This window comes from Tenrec ecaudatus, chromosome X (assembly GCF_050624435.1).
Source record: "Tenrec ecaudatus isolate mTenEca1 chromosome X, mTenEca1.hap1, whole genome shotgun sequence".
Lineage (NCBI taxonomy): Eukaryota > Metazoa > Chordata > Mammalia > Afrosoricida > Tenrecidae > Tenrec > Tenrec ecaudatus.
The window spans coordinates 45,636,300-45,656,266 of NC_134548.1; the positions used below are offsets into that span (position 1 = coordinate 45,636,300).

The 19,967-nt window shown below is 43.2% G+C and overlaps 1 long non-coding RNA gene and 1 other non-coding gene across 4 annotated transcripts in view; both read right to left on the reverse strand.

Moving 5' to 3' along the window:
• The window catches only part of LOC142433914 (uncharacterized), a 144,437-nt gene that overhangs the window by 59,528 nt on the left and 64,942 nt on the right, over window positions 1–19,967 (reverse strand). For all 3 annotated transcript variants that reach the window (XR_012781094.1, XR_012781093.1, XR_012781092.1), the window contains exon 2: window positions 1,798–1,941. This is a non-coding gene — a long non-coding RNA (uncharacterized LOC142433914). The remainder of the gene's footprint in view (window positions 1–1,797; window positions 1,942–19,967) is intronic.
• LOC142435309 (small nucleolar RNA SNORA66) lies at window positions 10,567–10,700 on the reverse strand. Its single transcript, XR_012781387.1, has one exon. It is a non-coding gene; the product is annotated as a small nucleolar RNA SNORA66 (small nucleolar RNA).

Consider the following 19,967-nt stretch of genomic DNA (forward strand, 5'->3'; position numbering starts at 1 on the left):
GGCAAAGGGCATTTATACAGGTCTAAATACAGGCATGTACATATATAAATATATTTACATATCATAATAGGGCTATAGATCTATGTACATATAGTTATATGTTAAGCATCAAGGTATCAGATGGACATTGGGCCTCTACTCAAGGCTCCCTCAATGCAAGAACACTTTGTTCTAATAACCTGGTATTCCATGATGCTCACCTTCCTGACACAATTGCTGAAGACAAAATGGGTGCATAGCAAACGTGGTGAAGAAAGTTGATGGTGCCTAGCTATAAAAAATATATATATAGCATCTGGGGTTTGAAAAAGGCGTAAAGAAAAAAAAAAGTGGCTATCTAGCTGAGGACCAACAAAGTCCACATGGAAGAAGCACACCAGTCTGTGTGACCATGAGGTGTTGATGGGATCAGGTAACAGGCATCAAAGACCAAGAACAAAAAAGTCATATCGATGTGAATGAGAAGGAATGTAGAGTGGAGACCCAAAGCTCATCTGTAGACAATTGGAGATACCCTTACATAAGGGTCACAGGGAAGAGATGAACCAATCAGGGTGCTGTATAGCACCAATGAAACATACAACTTTCCTGTAGCTCTTTAATTCCTTCCCCCCCCACCACCACCACCACTATCATGATCCCAATTCTACTTTACAAATCTGGCTAGACCAGAGCATGTACACTGGTGAAAAGAAGAGCTGAAAACACAGGGAATCCAGGACATATAAACCCCTCAGGATGAATAATGAGAGTAGTGATACCAGAAGGGGAAGCGGAAGGTGGGGGGAGAAAGAAGGAACCAATCACAATGACCTACATATAACCCCCTCACTGGGAGACCAACAACAGAAAAGTGGGTGAAGGGAGACATCGATCGGTGTAAGACATGAAAAATAATAATAATTTATAAATTATCAAGGGTTTGTGAGGGAGGAAAAAATGAGGAGCTGATAGCAAGGGCTCAAGTAGAAAGAAAATGTTTTGATGATGGCAACAAATGTACAAATGTGCTTGACACATAGATGTTTGTATGGATTGTGATAAGACCTGTAAGAGCCCTCAATAAATTGATTAAAAAAAGAAATCAGAATAATAAAAACTAGAACAAATGAAAATATATATATATATAAAATTTCAAAACTACTTGTTTGGGTTCTTCCTTCATCTCAGGCTCACTGCAGCTGATATAGGTGAGACCGTAGGTGTGCTGCTGCGAGAAGGGCGAGACTGGAGTGAGCATGGCTGCATTCTGGCAAAGCTTGCAGGAGTGTGTGGGCTGGTTGTGGCTGGGAGACAGTGTTGGACACCTTGTGGGTAGCTTTGCTCCTTCCTCCCCATATTCTGCTAGTACCCACAGTCTGGGGTGTAAAGACCTCTTTTCATTTAATTTTAAGTTGTTTCACAAGTTTCCAGGGAGCCTGGCTTTTTTCATGTTGATTTCCCCCCGATTGTTTTAGAAGGATTTTCCTCATGCATCCATCTAGCGCCATCTTGTCCTAGAAGTCCCTTGATACATAGTATTGTTAATTGTCATTGAATTGGCATGTAGTAAAGAGGCATACGTAAATCAACATGAAGAGAGCACATTATTGTTCATTTGTCCATTCACTCATTTATGAGGGTAATATTTTTTAAGTATTGTGGGGGAGACCAGCCCCCCACAACTAATTACAGGTTTGGTGGGCACAATTGTATGGCTATGATATATAAAGACTATAATAAAGTCATAGAGAAAAATAGAGATAGGAGAGAGAGTAAATTGAAGGAGTCAGACACGTTTCATGGTAGCATGCTCACCTCCTGGATGGCCATGATCTCACCAGCCAGATCCGCGCACAGCGCAGGCAGAGGGGGCAGGAGGAGTCTCTCTTTATTTCTGGCCAAGGTCCATATATACTTAGGGGCATGATTACAGGTAACCACACACATCACAGGATGGGCCTGTACAATAGGCATAAAAATGACAGAAAGGGGATGAGCTAGGGGTGTATACATATAGGAAGGGGAGGGACTAGGGGTACACATGTGACAAGAAGGGCAGACCCTAGACTCAATAAGGCAGCCGAACCTTGGTCACCCTTGAGTGGGCTTGACTTCCCTGGGCTCTCCTTCATGGCAACAATCTACTATCCTTAGCAGAAGGGAATGGGCCCCACTTAGGGTGGGATAGACTATACAGTCTGCTTGCTCTAGGTGGCTGATAACCCTTAGGGAGAATATTCTGACCTACTTTCCTTAGGGAGAATAATCTGACCTACTTTCCTTAGGGAGAATAATCTGACCTACTTTCATTGACCTAGTGTACAGTCTTTGGCACGTGTAGCAAGTAGCTAGGTTTGGCATATATTTGGGGGAGACAACTTGGAAGAAATCTTCCTGTATCTCACAAGTATTACTAGTAGTGTTCCAGTTCATTCATGAATTGGTTTATTCCAAATGAAACATGTGTAACCATTTTTCTGAACTCAGCAAATGTTGAGACATAATATCTCAATGATACACTTATCTTAGTCTCAGAGTGTCTTCAAAAAAGGTCCAGTCAAAACAGTGGATTCTAAAAGAAAAGATGGCCCCGTTCAATTCAAGGCAGAGAGATCAACTCAGAAGGCTATGGTGATTGTATTTTGGAATTCATGAAGGGTAATCTTATTATATGTGTTCAAAGGATACAACATGATGATGAGGGCTTATTAGGAAGACATTGTAAGAAAAATACGTTGGGTAAAAAAAAGGGCAGGAAGTTGCAGTGAGGAATTTTTTCCTATCATGACAAAGCACCTCTTTGTTTGAGAGTAACAAGGGCTGTTCTCAGAGAATTTCATTAGGACATTTTACCCCATCCACCTGGAAACCTAGATCTATCTCTTATACTTCTCTTCGTCTCGGAATGTCAAAGAACATGGAAAAGGAACGCAGTTTGAGTTCCTTGAGCATGACAAAATGCCATTTGACATTGTGTCAATTACAGTGCAGAATTCTTTAGGAAACTGTTAGACGAGGTAGAAAGACTGCCTTCAGAAGTGCTTAAGACCTAGCTTGAGTTTGTCAACATTTTTCGTTTAATATGTTTTATGATTTTGAATCAATCATTTTTCACTAACTCTCATATTTATCAAATGTTGTGTCTTCACAGTGTGCCATGTTAACATTAAAATAGAAAACAACCCCAAACAACTATTGCCATTAAGCTGACTCCAGTTCATAGTAATTCATATTTCATAGAGTAGAACTCGTCCATAGGGGTTCTTGGCCATCATTTTTATGGAAAGGAGCCTGGTGGCATTATGTGTTAGGCACTGTAAGATCAGTGGTTCATATCCACTAGTCACTCCTCTGGAGAAAGATGCACCTCTGCTAAAGATTTACAGTCTTGCAAACCCTATTTAGGTTGACTGTGAGTTGGAATTCACTAGATGGCAATGGATAATGGGTAGGTAATTTTTATTGAAGAAGTTCACCAGGCCTTTCTTCTGTAGAATCAGCAGGCAGGGTTGAACCACCAACTTTTAGGTTCATGTGGTAGTTACATAATTTCGTATCAACTTGAAGATCTGAAAGTGTAGGGGTGGAGTCTAGCCTGTCAATCAGGTTAGAGCCCCATGGTGCCTCCTTGGAGGCGTGACCTTCTCATAAGGAGGGTCCTAGGAACCCCCCCCCCCCCGAAATGTGTCCACAACCACTCAATCCATAAGACTTCTCACCCACTGGCCTGTGATTTTCTTGTACTTTGCATCATTGTATGTGGCTGTGTGAGTCTGAAGAGGGACTTATGGACTTGATCTCGACGGGGCTAGGATGTTTGCTTGATATGTAATTACTTCTTGATATAAAGCTCTCTGAGTATCCTTGGATTTGTTTCTCGAGTCAACCTGGCCTAACACTGTTCATCTTCAATTGCAAACAATGTGTGCCAGTTTTGCACAGTGGCTAACTGGTTACTTACTTAATGCAGGACAAAAATGAAAATCTTATTTCCATATTTTGTATCTAGTTTTAAAGCTATTTTGGAGGATGCCTTGAAAATCCCCCATGGAAGCTTGATTTTCTAATACCTTCTAAAAAATAGCTTTTCCTTTTTATAAAGATTTTATTATAGTGTTTTCAGGTCGATCTACCAAGTGTTATTATATCTTTAACTGGAAATAGGCCCGTGCTTGTTACAAAGGAGCATAAATAACAATAGCAAATCCCATTCCTATGTTCCAGGATCCCAAAGTCAGCCATTCAATATTGCTTGACTCTATTTGGAAAGTTTGTTTGTATAAAGCTTCATTGTGGAGTTTGCACTCTTACCTTTGATCCAGAGAGAGACAGTAATGAAAGGTTACAGCACCCTTCTGTTTCACAGGCTCCTTGAGAGGATGGTCTGGGAATGCCTCTGAAAAACCAACTATAGACGTCACATCTTCTCATCCCCTCCACCTGTTTGTCCCTTGCTGTATGAGTCCGCTGGGACCCAATGACTGCTCAGAGCAGACCTTCCTAAACTACTCTATTCCTGCCACCTCCAGAGTCCTTAGTATCTCAGCCACTTTTTCATGGGGTTCCTAAACCAAAATCAATGCCTATTATCTTTGTTCATTAGGTGCTTGAATCCAGACTTAATATTCTAACAGCTAAGTAGCCACATGAAAAAATAATATACACAAAGCGAAAGAAAAATAATACTTTTATTTCTTTGGATAAAAGATCACACAACCCAAGTGGAAGGCGAATTTTGAGAATGATGAGGGCAATGAATGTATAAGGGTGCTTTACTCAATTGATGCATGTATGGATTGTGATAAGAGTTGTATGAGCCCCAATAAAATGATTTATTAAAAAAAAATCACACTTCAAAATGGAATGAATATGTGTCTTGAGCACTGCCCAGTCTCTCAGACATTGGAATCGGATTGGACTTCAGTACACTCATTTCCTGGTTCACATTTCCTTTTCTCACAGTAACTGCACAAACATCAGTTTGCAAAGATGTGACATTTTTGGAAAGGAGTTGTCTCTGTTTCTTAACACTAGTGTGCATACCAGATATACCACGAGGGTAGCTTTCAAGACAGAAACTTACGTTCTCTTGTTTTGTTTTTAATCATTTTATTGGGGGCTCGTACAACTCTTACCACAATCCATCCATCCATCCATCCATCGTGTCAAGCACCTTTGTACATTTGTTGCCCTCATCATTCTCAAATCATTTGCTTTCTGCTTGAGCCCTTGGTTTAGAGGCTAGACATCTGAATGCAGGAGACTGGTTCTAGAGCAGTGGGCCTCAACCTTCCTAATGCCGCGACCCTTTACTACGTTCCTCATGTTGTGGTGACCCCCCCGACCATAAAATTATTTTCGTTGCTACTTCATTACTGCCATTTTGCTACTGTTATGAATCGAGTGACCCTGTGAAAAGGTCATTCGACCCCCAAAGTGGTCTCCACCCACAGGATGCGAACCGCTATTCTAGACTCTAGAGGAAGACACTCCGTGTTGGCTCTGAGGAAGACCCTAGTTTTGTTAGGTTTCTGGGGTGGTTTACCTGGTTCTTGCTTTGCAATGCTGAAAGAATTCACTAGGCAGAAGCACATTTGTAATCCGACTTTTATGAAGAAAAAGAAAGTTTCAGGTATTCACTGGAAATCCCAAAAGACAGGAGGGGTGAGGGGAGAGGGAGAAAGAGAGAGAGGAGAGAGAGAGAGAGAGAGAGAGAGAGAAGAGAGGGGAGAGGGAGAGGAGAGAGAGAGAGAGAGAGAGAGAGAGAGAGAGAGAGAGAGAGAGAGAGAGAGAGAGAGAGAGAGAGAGAGAGAGAGAGAGGGAGAGGAGAGAGAGAGAGAGAGAGAGAGAGAGAGAGAGAGAGAGAGAGAGAGAGAGAGAGAGAGAGACCTGAGCCCACCCTCTGACTGCAAGAGAGCATGAAAGACAGGGGTTGTCAAAGAGACCTGCCTCCTGGCATCAGGTTCTTATCCCCTCCAGCTGGGGAGGCTAGGTTGAAGGTCTCAGCCTTGGCTGAGCCTAGTCTGTGCCCCCAGGTGGACCTCTCACCTGGTGCTAGGGGCTTGTGTCTGAACATGCTCAGTTTGGATCTTTCCATAGGTGTTTAATAGGTGCCTGATTTCGTTCCAACCCCTTGGTTGTGACCCTATGCAGGCATCTGAGGAGACAACCCCCTGAGTCCCTATTCTGGCTCCCTAACAGTTTCACCTTCTGTAGCCCCATTGTTCCCTGGCATCAATTGCCTCTCCTGCTCTGTGTTTCCTTTTCTCTGTGTCTGTGCTGTTTCTTACAATTGAGAATTGGTGAGGATTGGGATACACCAGGCACCGAGATATCTTCTTTTTAACATAATAAAGGCAACTCACTTCCCAAGTGAAATTGCATCTACAGATATAGAGGATAGGATTCCAACATATGTTTTGTGGGGGATATAAAGTCTAAATTCTGAACACCTTGTTTGCAGAGGATATGAATGACAGTGAAAGCCAACAATCCATTTTCAGAGTTTCCACTTGGATAAGATGACCAGATTTTAACATTGGTAAAGCGGGACACCAGTGGGACACCATTGATAAAACTCATGCTGGCAAAATAGCCAGGTGGCAGCCGAAAACCACATACCCTAGCTTGGCATTCTTTACAAAAATCGAGATTTTTTATTTAAAAACGCTGCGGGACGCAGGGAAAATTGTTAAAAATCGGGACTTGGATTAAGGCTTTATTGAATTCCTTCTGATCATGAACTACAGATGAGATAATCTTGCCCTCAGGCAGAGTGCATTGGAATGTGGGTAACCTTCACCAATCTCCAGCTAGCCCCGGGAGGGGTAATCTACTTTAGGGGCTTGCTTGGGTGTGTCCTTGGTGGGCAATATTGGGAGTTTTGGTAATGATGCATCATGCCCAATGGGTCAAGCCCTGATGACCTTGGTAGGAAGGTCCTGGATCAATCTTGTAAGCTCTTCAGTCTAACATATTGCATGTGTCCCAAATCAGGGTCCTGTACCTGTTTTTGTCAGGGAAGGAGATGTGATATTGGAAGCAGAGTATGGTATGATGCAATTTCTGGGATTGGGCCGTGAGCCAAGGAATGTGGGTAGACTATAGAAGCTGGGAAAGGCAAGGAAACATTCTCCAAAAGAGATGTAGCCCTGCCTTGATATTACCCCATATGACCTATTTTGGACTTTTGACCTCCAGAACTGTAAGATAATAAATAAATACGTGTTGTTTTAAACCACGAAGTCTGTGCTAGTTTGTTACGGCAGCAACAGGAAATCCATGGGCTCTAGCCCCATGAGAAGGATCCTGGGTGGCATAGTGGATTAAGTGTTGGGCTGCTAACTGCCAGGCCAACCATTTGAACCCACCAGCGTGCTTCAGGTGCTCAGCTGTCTTCACCCATAAAGATTTAGAGGTTCAGAAACCCAAGGCATCCGTTCTACTCTGTCCTATAGGGTATCTATAAGTGAGATTTGACTCGCTGGCAGTGGGTTTGGGTAGCCCCGTGAGTCAAAATAAACTTGTTGGCAAGCAACAACAACTACAATACGAAGTGCTATCATTTTGAATCGTAGCTGTAGTTCGTACAGGTATAGCCAGTATTGTCCTCTGGGGTGGCTGTGTGTTCTTACGTTGCTGCGTTCTGGTTCAGTGGCTTCCAATTCAGTAGTCTATGACTAAGAACTTGAGTGACACAGGTATATACACCAGGTTAGTGAAAGGTTGCTACATACACACTGGTCTGAAGAAGAGCCATGTGGATGCACCTATCAAAGCAGGATTTTGTGTCTTGCATCCCAGGTTTCAGCCTGTGGATGTCAGCCAGACTCTCTCTGGAGCATCTTTATCCCTGCCACTGTGGTCATTCTGTTCCTGAATCCAATGCCATGGATTCCTCTCCACCAGGGCTGATATAACTACTGCCGCTGCTCTGTCCCCAACCTCCCAGCAGCAGATGGACCATCGCTTAGGGACATCAGCCTGCCAATGGAGTATGTGGTGAACGTTGAGTTTCTGTCAGTGTTATAGGCGAGAAATGCCATTTCCATATAATTTTCATTTGAATTTCTTTTACTATGAGTGAGTTGAACATCTTTCATTCCATTTTTGAGATTAAAAATTTTTGAGATACATATATGTAACAAATCATCTACCGCTTCAACATTTTCACATGTATAATTCAGCGACATCAATTATGTTTATCATGTTGCTAACTATCATCGTTCTCTATTTCCAAATGTTCTATCACCCTCAACTGAAGCTCAGTGTCCCTCATGCAGCAAGTTTCCCTTTTCCTCTCCATCCCTCCTACCGTGGGATTTTAAATACTTGCCTATACTAGAATATTCTATGTAAGTGGAATCATGCAATATTTGTCCCTTGGTGATTACCTGGTTGCTTTCAAGGGTCATCCATGTTATGACATGTGGGGGAAGGTCAGATGCTTGCAGGCATCTCCCTGAGGGCAATCAGTTGCCAGACTGCAGAGGGCCGATCCCTGCTGTTAAGGACAATGGATAGACCTGCAGTCATCTATTTGGTTCCTGTAGTTGGGGTTTACACCCCACTGATAATGGTTCCTATGGAGATCCAGAGAACAGGTCAAAGTTAAGCTACCATCCTAAATCTAGGATCTGCTCATCTTGTCACATGCATACCCCAATCCCTCCTCTTCCTATTGCATGTATATCCCTCTCATTGCTGTATAACCTATAGTGCAACCCCTTCTCTCAGCTCCTCCCCTCTCCTCCTCACTCCTCTTCTCCCTCTTCCTGTCCTCACTCCTCTCTTCCCTTTCCCCTTGCCCTCCTTCCCTTCCCCCTCTCTCCACGTGGACCACCAAATGGGGCTGAGGTGAGCATGCTACTATGAAATGTGCCTGACTCCATTATTGCAATAGCTCTTTTATCTCTCAATGACTTTAATATAATATAAATATATATACAACTGTACAATTGTGCTTACTGAACCCGTTATTAGTGGTGGGCGGCTGGCACCCCCAACTCAAAGCACAATGACATGTGTCAGGACTCCTCTTTATGACTGAGTAATAGTCCACTGTACATATGTACTATCCATTTTCATTTTTTTGTGCTGTGAATTGTCTGTACATACATATCTTTCGCCAAATTTTTTATTGAGCTGTTGTTTTTTCTTCTTGATTTTATGAAGCTCTTTTACAAGGCTAAGTAGAAAAATTTTCTTACAAGATTCCAATTCATTAAAAAAAAGAGTCCAATTCATACATGCACAGACTTATTCTAAACAAAATATGTTTAAGCATGTCTCTGTGATCAGTGGACGGCTGCAGACAAGTTTTCTCAGTAGTACACTGTGTGGTAGTTACATAATCTGTTGTCAGTTTGAGAATTAAGAGTGAAGGGGTGGAGTTTAGCCTGTCAGTCAAATCACAGCTTGATTTGGAGGCACTAAGGCAATAAATAACTTGCTGGGGCCGGGACACTCACTCACTTCCTGCGAGACATTACTGACAGTGGAGGTATGCTGATTCAGCCAGAGCTCTGGAGCGGAGGAGCCCCGTTCAGATCCCTGCCAGCACTGAGATACTTACACCACCACTGGATCCACAAGACTTTCCACCCACTGGCCTGTGATCTTCCTGCATTTGATATCATTGAATGTGCTTCATGAGTCCGAAGACAAATTTATAGCTTGGTATCAGACATATGGGCTAATATCAGACTTATGGACTTGATCTGGACTGGAATGTTTTCTCAACATACAGTTGCTCTTTTATAGAAAACTCTTATACACATGAGTTTTCCTAGATTTCTTTCTCCGGTTTACCCAGAGTACCACACACTTGTCTTAGTTTCACTAGGGTGCTTTCAGAAAACAATACATATGCATTCTACTTGTGCCACGGAGAAAAAGGATTTTAAAATCAGAGCAATTATCAAATTTTGAACAAAATTCAAATGGACATGTTTCTGAATAATTGAAGCTTTGAGAAAGGTTTACAGGAATCCTGTCACACATAAAACAACGGTTTTAGAAGGCTTAAATGGCTCTTCTAATCACAATATTTGTAACTCCCACCAAATGCCTGATCGGAACCATGCATATTGGGTATAATTTCTCTTTTCCTGGTAGGCCTGGGTAAGAGAAGGTGGGAGAACATGCTGACAGTATTATATGATTGACTTGTGATTATTAACAGGATTAATTGTGGTTATAAAAATTTGAAACCCCAATATGGGGATTGGTCAATTTTGCCATTCTGTTGGGTCAAAAATGAGCCATCTCAGATGCAGGCCTGGGGACTCATATTACCATCAAGAAGAAAAGCCAGCAGATTCGTGAACAGGAAATAGGCAGCTGCACAACATGCCCAAGTTTCGCTTTATTTATTTATTTTTGCTGCTTGAAATAGTTTATTGTATCTATGTAATAAATCCTCATGGAAAATTACGGTTTGGTTTAGCTCTCTGCAACCCATTCCTGAGCTCTGAGGAAGCTTGTCTTCTTCTGAGCTACCCGATCTTGCTTCTGGGCAAGAGACATCTTGGGACGATTCCACCTTGTCTAGGACACTTCTTCCCAGCAGGAACTGGTAGTTATTGCTGTAGTTGGAAAGAAATGGGCCACCTCAGGAGTCCCTCAGGCTAAACCAGTACTGTCCCCACAATGACTTTAGCAAACCTGGTTCCCCTTGCCTCTGCAGCCTCATGTAGAGCTAGTGATCGAGTTTGCAAGTCCAAGTTTTATTGTGGTACATACCTCACCCATGACTGTGATACAAACCTTAACCATGACTCTCCCTCTGTGAGAAAGATTCATTGCAGTGCTGGAAGCACACAGAGAATGTGAAAGCCTGGTATCAGAAATTGATGGAAGAGCAAGCTCAGAGCCTGATTGGCAAAACAAGGGCTGTATGTTAGCAATGAATGATATCTCCGACTCCTTCTCTGCTCCTTATCTAGCAGAGTCGAGAATCCCACCCCCCCTCCGCCTCCCAATTTCCGAGGTCCTTCTCCCCCTGGTATGATGATGGTACCCCACTCAGGGTACCCACGATGCCAATGATGGGGCCTCCTCCTTCTGGGTGACACCTACTGCTGGAATAAGGCTGCCCACGGGAGGTCACATGCCAGTGATGGCCTGGGCCCCCAATGATGTGGCTCCTGGCCTGTCCTATGATGGTGCCCACTCAGACCACACCAACTTGACCTTATCGAGATAGATAAGGGCAGAGGGCAGCTGCTTTGTATTAATTTTATATTACTTGTACTACTTTACCAGGAGATCATGGTGCTATGACTCTGGGCCTTTTTTAACAGTACACATGGAAGACTTGCTCCCCCTTTCTAGCTAAAAGAGCAAGGCTTTTGGAGTGGAGTAGTAGAAAAAAAAACAACAAAACATTTTTTGTTTGTACTGTGATGTATGAAAATAAAATGGTCAACTTTTAGTTACAAAAAAGAAAAAAAAAAGGAGGAGGAGGAAGGAAGAGCCGGAAGTGGATTGTGCCTTTGAACGCCAAGATCCCTGTGCTCTGAATCTCCTAGAGTCTAGGACGTGCACCCAGGTGACAGAGATGTTACATCAGAGAAGCCATGGCAGCAGAGGCAGAAGCATGAGTCAGAGCAGTGGAATTCCTGGGCCAAGGAGTGAGTCAACCTGAATGTGTTTGGGCAGGTGCTTGTTTTTGGAGTTGGGTAGCCTCAGGCACTTAATTGGGGGAACTAGGTTTGCTGATCCACGAGCTAGAGCTGGGGGACTTTGGCTAAGACTTAGTAGATTATAGTACTCTTTGGGCATTTAGTGGTCACACGAAGAATTTGATGACATTTCATGAACAGGACAGAAGTCAAGGGGCTGTGTGCTAATAGTTGGGGACTAGAAAGAAGCATGCTGCTAAGGCATGACTGAGAAGAGGCTGTCCTGACTGGAAGAACTGTATCTTGAGCATTTCTGATCCTAAATTTGTAACCGGCTAATTTCCCTAATAAATCCCATAATCGTGAATGAGTATGATTTATAAGTTCTGTGTAGCCACTGAATGAATTCCCGAACCTAGCAGAAGACAGAGTGCTGTGGGAGGGTGTCCGGAGCCATGAGGCCCGGCCATTGCTTGGAATTTATTAGCCTGAGCTCTGGGCATTCTTCTACCCCAGCCTACTTGACAGAGCACTGCAGCTGTAAAGCTTGAGCAAACAAGGGGTAATGCTCTTTAGATAAGCACCTGTGTCCTGCATCCCCTTGATTGGGCAAAAGATCGTCTTCCCCTATGCTTGATTTGCATGTACATGCCACTTCTCTAATTGAAGACTGTAAGCCCTTACTGACTCATGGGCAGGGCATGCTCCCCTGAACTCCCGGATTGGCCTGTTGCCAAGGTAGCCTAATCTGCATGTGTGGCTGAGACTCCCCCCCTTGGCTGGCCCTTATAAGCTGTGACTCTTTGTTCATTAAAACAGGACTTGATCAGGATATTGTCTTGTCCTCATTCTCCGTGCCTCTTGTACCCCCCCAATTCCCACTCTCTCCTCCAGAATCCACGGTGCACGTCCCACGGGAACGGGACAGGAGGGATGGCTGGTCTGCCTTGGGTTGATGTTAGGTTTCATTGATCTTCTTGATTAAGTCAGAGGAATTCAGACACTTTCCACATTCTTTTTACAGGGTTTCAAAAAATTCATGGAAAGTTTTCATGATGTCATTTCCCTTTTTCATGAATTCGTGGAAGCACCTTCACTTGTGTGTCTAGCTTAAGTATCTATCAAGTCCTATTTTACTGACTTGTTTTTAATTGTCAGCTACATTTTATAAGTAGAATAAAGTTATATCTTTTTATCTAAATTTTTAAAAAATGACACAGAATCATGGTAGAATCACAGGTAAGTGTTCAAGAGTGCCTCTCCCCAGGAAGTTTCTAATCCCCTGGGAGAGGGAGCCAGGTGAGTCAGAGTGCCCCTGAATGAAAAAGGGCCCAGATTTGAATGTCAATGATAGCTCACTTTGAGATCATGATCAAAGTTACTCAAGCCCACAGTATTTTTATTTCCTTTTATGTAAGTAGAGTTACAGTGGCTACATTAAGGCTTGTTGTGAGCATTTAGTAGGAGATACTTAAAAACCAAGCTTACTGCCATCAAGTCACTCAGTGACTGAGGCTGCAAATCTGGGTTTGAACTGCTGACCTCGTGTGGTTAGCAGCCCAAGATGTAACTCACTATGTTACCAGGGCTCCTTATTTAGTGAGGTAATTGCCCTTAAAGATTTAGTCCTGGTTTGACGCAAATGGTAGCTATTATCATTAAGTGTCTAGTGAGTAATAAAGGTAATCATTGCTATGAAGGGACCGTGAGACAAAAGGTTCTTTGAGAGCTGTGGAGAGTTTGAATTACAAAAGTTTGGGGCGCAGGAGACATCCCAGGTAGGAGGGAAAGGATCTGAAAAACTTAAAGTCAAAAACAGCAATTCATTTTACTTTGTCTTTTATCAAAAGGTCCCACTAGCATATAAATGCAGCAGTACTTAAAATTTGATTTGCTCTTTACCTTTTGCAAAACACTTGAATATGAATAACATGTTTTCTTTATTTTTTTGAATAACATCTTTTATTATGCTTATGAGAGAACAGCATTTTAAATCGGATTATATGCTGTCTTTATGCACTCCCCCAATGTACCCATCCTTTTCTAATTGTTTTTCTAATTGCTATTTTGCATTTCATTTGACCCTGCTTTTTATTTATTTGCATCTTATTACCAACATACTTTTACAAATGTTTCTGGTGTCTCATCTTCAGTGTTCCATGAATGTTTATTGTTCTGAAAAAATGCTCCACATTCCCACATCGGCCATTAGGACCTGTTCTCCATGAGCTCTAACCTATTTGACAAAATTCGTAATAAAGAAGTTATTTGGGGATTGACTAAGTGGAAAGAAAGTGACAGGGAGTACAAAGGTGGTGAAGAAATGAGAGAGACCATGGTGAGGTTCAGGTGAGCACCTCAGCCCTTGTAAGCATATCATTAGCCTCTGACTACACACATAGACACACCAACACACACACACCCCACCCCTCATCCTGCCTTAATCCTAACTCTACTAATGTAGTGGGAACTTGTATGAATCTCTCCTTCAGATTTGGGGTAGGGAATGTGGAGCCAATGGCATAAATATTCCTGGAACATATAGACTGTCTCATGTTGTAATTTCCAGGAGTATTTTGAGTGGCAGTAATTTATTCCAGAGGTGATCCCAGAAAACACCAGTGGCAGAATGGGGTCATGCGTCAGGAAGCTTGTACAGGATATGTTATCGTCAAGGACTCTGAAGGATAAAATAATCGATGCTTAAAAAGAATGCTTGAAAAACAAAAAAGAATAAATGCTTACTGGAAAAATTCCAGGAAATAAAAAAGAGCGATTGTATACATATGCAATATACCAAAAACCAGATCCACTGCCATCGAATCAGTTCTGACTCATAGTGACTCTAGGACAGCATAGCACTGCCCCTGCGGGTTTCCAAGGCTGTACATCTTTAGGGGAGCAGAAACAGCTTTCTCTGAGGAGCAGCTGGTAGTTTTGAACAGCTGACTTTGTGGGTAGCCATCCAGAGTGTAACCCACTACACCATCTGGGTGCTTATGCAATATTCCAAGATATAACTATCAAGAACCATGAAGGGTTTGACTGCGTCAGCCAACAAGTTAGCCTAACTTTGATTCATAGATGCTGAGAGAAGACAAGAGAATCCTGGATCAGACACTATGATTTATCACTGATGCTCCAGTAGGCAGCCCCTCAAATCCCACAGATGAGTCCCGTGGGTCCGTGCCACAGCGGAGGAACTTGTTGTGCACCATCAAGAGAATTCCAGCTCAGAGAGACCCTCTTGCATGTGGTCAGACTTCCCCATAGGGGTTGCTAGGCTGTAATCTGGACAGGAGCAGATTACCAGGTGCTTTGGTTAGCACCAGAGGGTTTAAGCATGTGCACCACTAGGGTTTAAGAGCAACAACTCACTGCCATTCAGTCAATGCTGACTCTTAGTGAACCTACAGGGCAGCATAGAACTGCCTCTGAGAGTTTCTGTAACTCATTACAGGAGTAGAAAGCCACGTCTTGTTCCTATGGAGCGGCTGGTGGTTTCTTACTGTGGATCTTGTGGATTACAGCCCAACAGGTAACCATTGTCCCACCAGTAGGCTACAAGCAAACCTTCCCAATCCTGGTCCCAGAAGGAGGCATTATCTATTATCCTGAATGGCAAGCAGCCCCACCCTCTGCCCTGAAGGGAGATAGACTAGCTTTTCAGATTGCCATATAAACAACCTTGAAAAGGTGGTTTAAAACAAAAGCTGTTAATGTCTTTGTTCAGAAGGTTTGTGGAAACATAAGCAACCCATGCAGCAGCAAACTCCCAACAGTTATTTTATACCAGGGGCAACTGGAGCTCAGTCCTTCTGAGAGCTCCATGAGGCAGTGAAGAGCATGCCCCAGAATTAGTTATCCCATATGAAGAATGAGGGAGTTTGGTTATTTATTCCCAAATCCCTTGTCCTCATTGATTGGGGACAGCTCTTGGGGACTCTTTTCACCTGTCATGACAGTTGACAGTAAGAAACCAAAACACACCTGTATTCAAGGGAAAAAGAGGTCTAGGTCAACTTCCTCGCTTTTATACCTAGAGCTTGGTGCTTGTTGTTAGAGGCTGTCCAGTAGGCTTCCTCTCATGGGGCCCTTGTGTACAGCACAACAAACCACTGCCTGATCCTGTGTCATCCTGAACATTGTCATGCTAGAGCTCACGCTGTCAATCCATCTTGTTAAAGAGCATCCTTTCTCATGCTGAGCCTTTACCAAGCACGAGGTCCTTGGTGGCACAGTGATTAGACATTTGGCTGAAAACCACGAAGTTAGCAGTTGGAAACTCAGCGAAGGAAAGGTGAGGCTGTCTACTCCCATAAAGAGTTAAAGTCCCCAAACCCACAGAGGCAGTCCTACAGAGTGACCCAGAGGTGAGGCTGTCTACTCCCATAAAGAGTTAAAGTCCCCAAACCCACAGAGGCAGTCCTACAGAGTGACCCAGAGTCCGAATGGACTCAGTGGCAGTGGGTTTGATTTTTCGGTTTTAGGCCCTTCTGATATCATGTCCAAAGTACAGGAGACTACGTCTCATCATTCTCGCTCCTAAGAAATCTAGCTGTTCTTCTTCAAGACAGATTTGTTCATTGTTCTGGCAGCTCATGATATAATTGCTGTTCTTTGCCAATACCATAATTCAAGGCCTGAATTCTTCTCCAGGCTCCCTCTCTCTCTTTTCCCCCCTCCAGAATCTCTTATTTACTGTCCAGCTTTCACATGCATATTGAGGTCATGGAAAATACCATGGCTTGGGTCAGGCACACCTGAGTCCTCAAAGTGACATCTTTACTCCTTAAGACTTCTAGAACAGTTTAATGAGCCCTTTATCCACATGTCATACAATTCAATGATTCAATGATTAAAAAAAAATCATTTTACTGGGGGCTCTTACAGCAATCCATACATCAATTGTATCAAGCACATTTGTACATTGCTTGCCATCATTTCCAAACATTTTCTTTCTACTTGAGCCCTTTGTATCAGCTCCTCTTTAAAAAAAAATCATTTTATTGGGGGCTTGTACAACTCAATATAATTCATATATCCATCCATTGAGTCAAGCACATTTGTACATTTGTTGCCCTCATCATTCTCAACATATTTGCTTTCTACTTGAGCCCTTGGTATCAGCCCCTCATTTTTCCCCTCCCTCCCCGCCCCCCTCATGAACCCTTGATAATTTATAAATTATTATTATTTTTCAATGATTCAATCTTATCAAGAATAGTTATACAATTATCACCACATTGAAATCTACGTTTTCTTTTTTCCTTGTACACATTGTTATTCATGTAATTATTTTTTCTAATTGTGGCAAAAATTTATACAAAACAAAACATTCTCCAATGCTACAAGTTCTACATGTATAATTCAATGCCATTGATTATTTTCTTCATGTTGTATAACCTTGACTACGTTAAAGAGGTCTTGTGCAGCAGATTTGTCCAAGGCAACATAGTGCCTAGAGAAGCTAAGTAATTTGTGGAGGGTCACTCAGCAAGTTCATAGTCCAATCCATTGCTCCTCCCATCACATCCAATTGCCACAGCCAGTCCTGACCAAAATGTCAAGTTGATTTTGCTTACCAACTTCCCCTCTTCCAGGCTTTCTCCAAGGTGACTCTGCCTCCAGACTCACTTGAGTTGATGCCGACTCCTAGCGACCTTATATGACAGGGTAGAACTGCATCTGTGAATTTATGAGACTTTAACTCTTTTTTCTTTTTAATTTTTTTTGAGACTTTAGCTCTTTAGAAAAGGTTATCTGTCTTCTGCATAACGGCTGGTGGTTTTTAACTGCCGATCTTGTGGTTAGCAGCCAAGAGGTAATTACTGTGCCACCAGGGCTCCTTCTCTGCCACCGTATTCCCCAGGAAATGATGGGTCCACATCTGTTAGTGACCTGCTCTCTTTTATCTTCCACTGAAGTTTGCCTTCATAGATTCTCCATTCACGCTCAGGAATAAATACCAAACTAGATTCTCTGCCATCAAGTCGATGCCTACTCATAGAGGGCCTGTAGGACAGGGTAGAAGTAACTGCCCCTGTGGGTTCTCCACACTGTAACTCTGTCTTTCTTCTTCAGAGGAGCCGATGGTTTCAAATGGCTGACCTTGCAGTTATCAGTCCAATTCGTAACTACTATGCCACCTGGACTACTAGGGAGTAAATGGCTAGCAGTAATTGTACTAATATTGGAACGGGGAACAAAGCCTTACACTAAAGATATAAACTTTCTGTCTGAGGATCCGCCAGCCAGTCTAAGGGAGCACATGGATGCTGTCTACCATGAAGATCTAAAATCTTGGAAACCCAAAGGGCAGTTCTACTCTGTTCAATAGGGTCAAATCAGGATTGACTTGATGGCAGTGAGTACCAGAGTAGGCTTCAAATATGAGTAGCACAGAGAAGAAGCTTTGGGGTGGAGGCAAAATGCCCACCTCACCAAGACTAGAAGTTCCTGATTGATCCTCAGGTGACCAGGTTAGTTTAGTATCCTCTCTGCTAAGTATGTGAGTATGGAACCCAAGCCCCCAAACCAAGCCCACTGACATTGAGAGGATTGCTAAGGCTGTAAATCTTGATGAAAGCAGATTGTCACATCTTTCTCCTAAAGAATGAGTGGTTGGTGGATCCGAACAGTCAACCTTTTGGTTAATAGCCAAGTAACGCACCACTGTGTCACCAGTGCTCCGTATAGCCTCCTAGATCTTGGGGGAAATAGTCCAACGGTATCTCTGTAGCCTCATACTGTTCTCTTGGACTAAGCTCTGTAGAAAACAAATGTGATTTCTTAATAATATTCTAGGGGCCCAACAATCTTCGTGCTTTAGCACGGTGTCCGTTTTCCTCTTCCTCCTCTCCGTAAATGGCAGGTAGGTCATTGGAAGGGAAACACACTTTACTTGCTGCAGATAGATGGCTCACAGCATGGCCAAAGTACAGAAGGTCCCTTCTTCCTGCATCCCAGAACACTGCTGAGAGGCCTTTGTCCTGCCTCTCCTTCTCCCATAGTTCTTAGGCAGCTACCGCAGCAGAGTCAGTTCAGTGTAGCTTATAGACTTGTGACTAGCGAGCACCACCCCTCACAGTCAAGGAACAGTATGAGATGGGAAGGACCTGAAGCTCCTAAGAAAAGCATAGAGCTTCCCGGGGACGTTTCTCAATGTGCCCAAAGTTCACACTGTGGCACACCGGCCTGAGCTCAGCGTCTTTTCACCCTTGCTGAGGCCTCTGAATCGGAGTCACCTCGCCTTTCTTCAAGCTCACTCTAGGCAAATAAAGAGAAATGCTTTTACATCCCATTCGCCAATGCCCTTTTATAGTCATAATTATTTAGAACCCTTGCCACTTTGCTATTATTTTTATTGTTATTTCATCCTTTGAATATTAAATAAAAAAAGACCTGGCAATCTCAGAAACAAGTCTTTGACTTATAACTTTCATCTTCCCCTGACTTGCATTGATGATCTGTAGACAGTTCTAATAATCTCTGCTCGACTGTCAAGGTTAAATACTATACCCGCACATATCCCTGGCAGTACTCTGCTCTGAACTCAAAAAGTGCTAAGCTGCAATGCAGGGACTAACATCATACGGCCCTTCTAGCCATAGTCTTTGTTATTTCCACGCAACGATTAAATGGGACTATACAAATAAGAACAGTTGTGATGGTGGCACAGGACCGGGCAGTGTTTCGTTTCCTTCTGTTGTACATCATTCTCTATGAGTTGGAACAGAGTCAACGGTACCTAATAACAACATGTAAACAAGGTGCATGTGACCCACCAAAGAGATTGGGCAACTTGCTGGTAATGCATATAAGGTACCTGGAGCCCTTGTAGGAGTGGCACCATACAAATAAGGTGTGTGGAATCCTGACGACCTTTTCTTAAAAATCAGCGTTGCCATTTTTCTAGACTTAAAATGAGCCATCCCAGAAGTGGGACGAGGGAACCCTCAGAGCCATAACGAAAGAAGAGTTGGGAGTACAGCATGTCCTTTGGACCCAGAGTTTCTATTCTGAGAACTTCTTAGATTCAGGAAACTGAGAGAAACTCTTGTAACACTGGAGATCAGGTGAGATGGCCAGTAGTGGCAGAGAAGTGACAGTAGCTGAACCAGGACACCAGCGCCAGACTGTGCAGTAGGCTTGTTGACCCACAGGGTGAGAAGGCTGAGAGCCTTTGGGTAGGGGACTTTCTGGTTCAGGAGGGTTGTCTCTGGGCACTTATCAGTGGAGCTAAGAAGCTTTGCAATGCTTGCCTAAGCAGGTCAATGACCAGGCCTAAGCCAGGGGCCAAGGGTTTGGGGCCAAGAGAGGTGTCCTTTCTGGAGGAGGCCTAGAGGAGCCTGTCCTCAG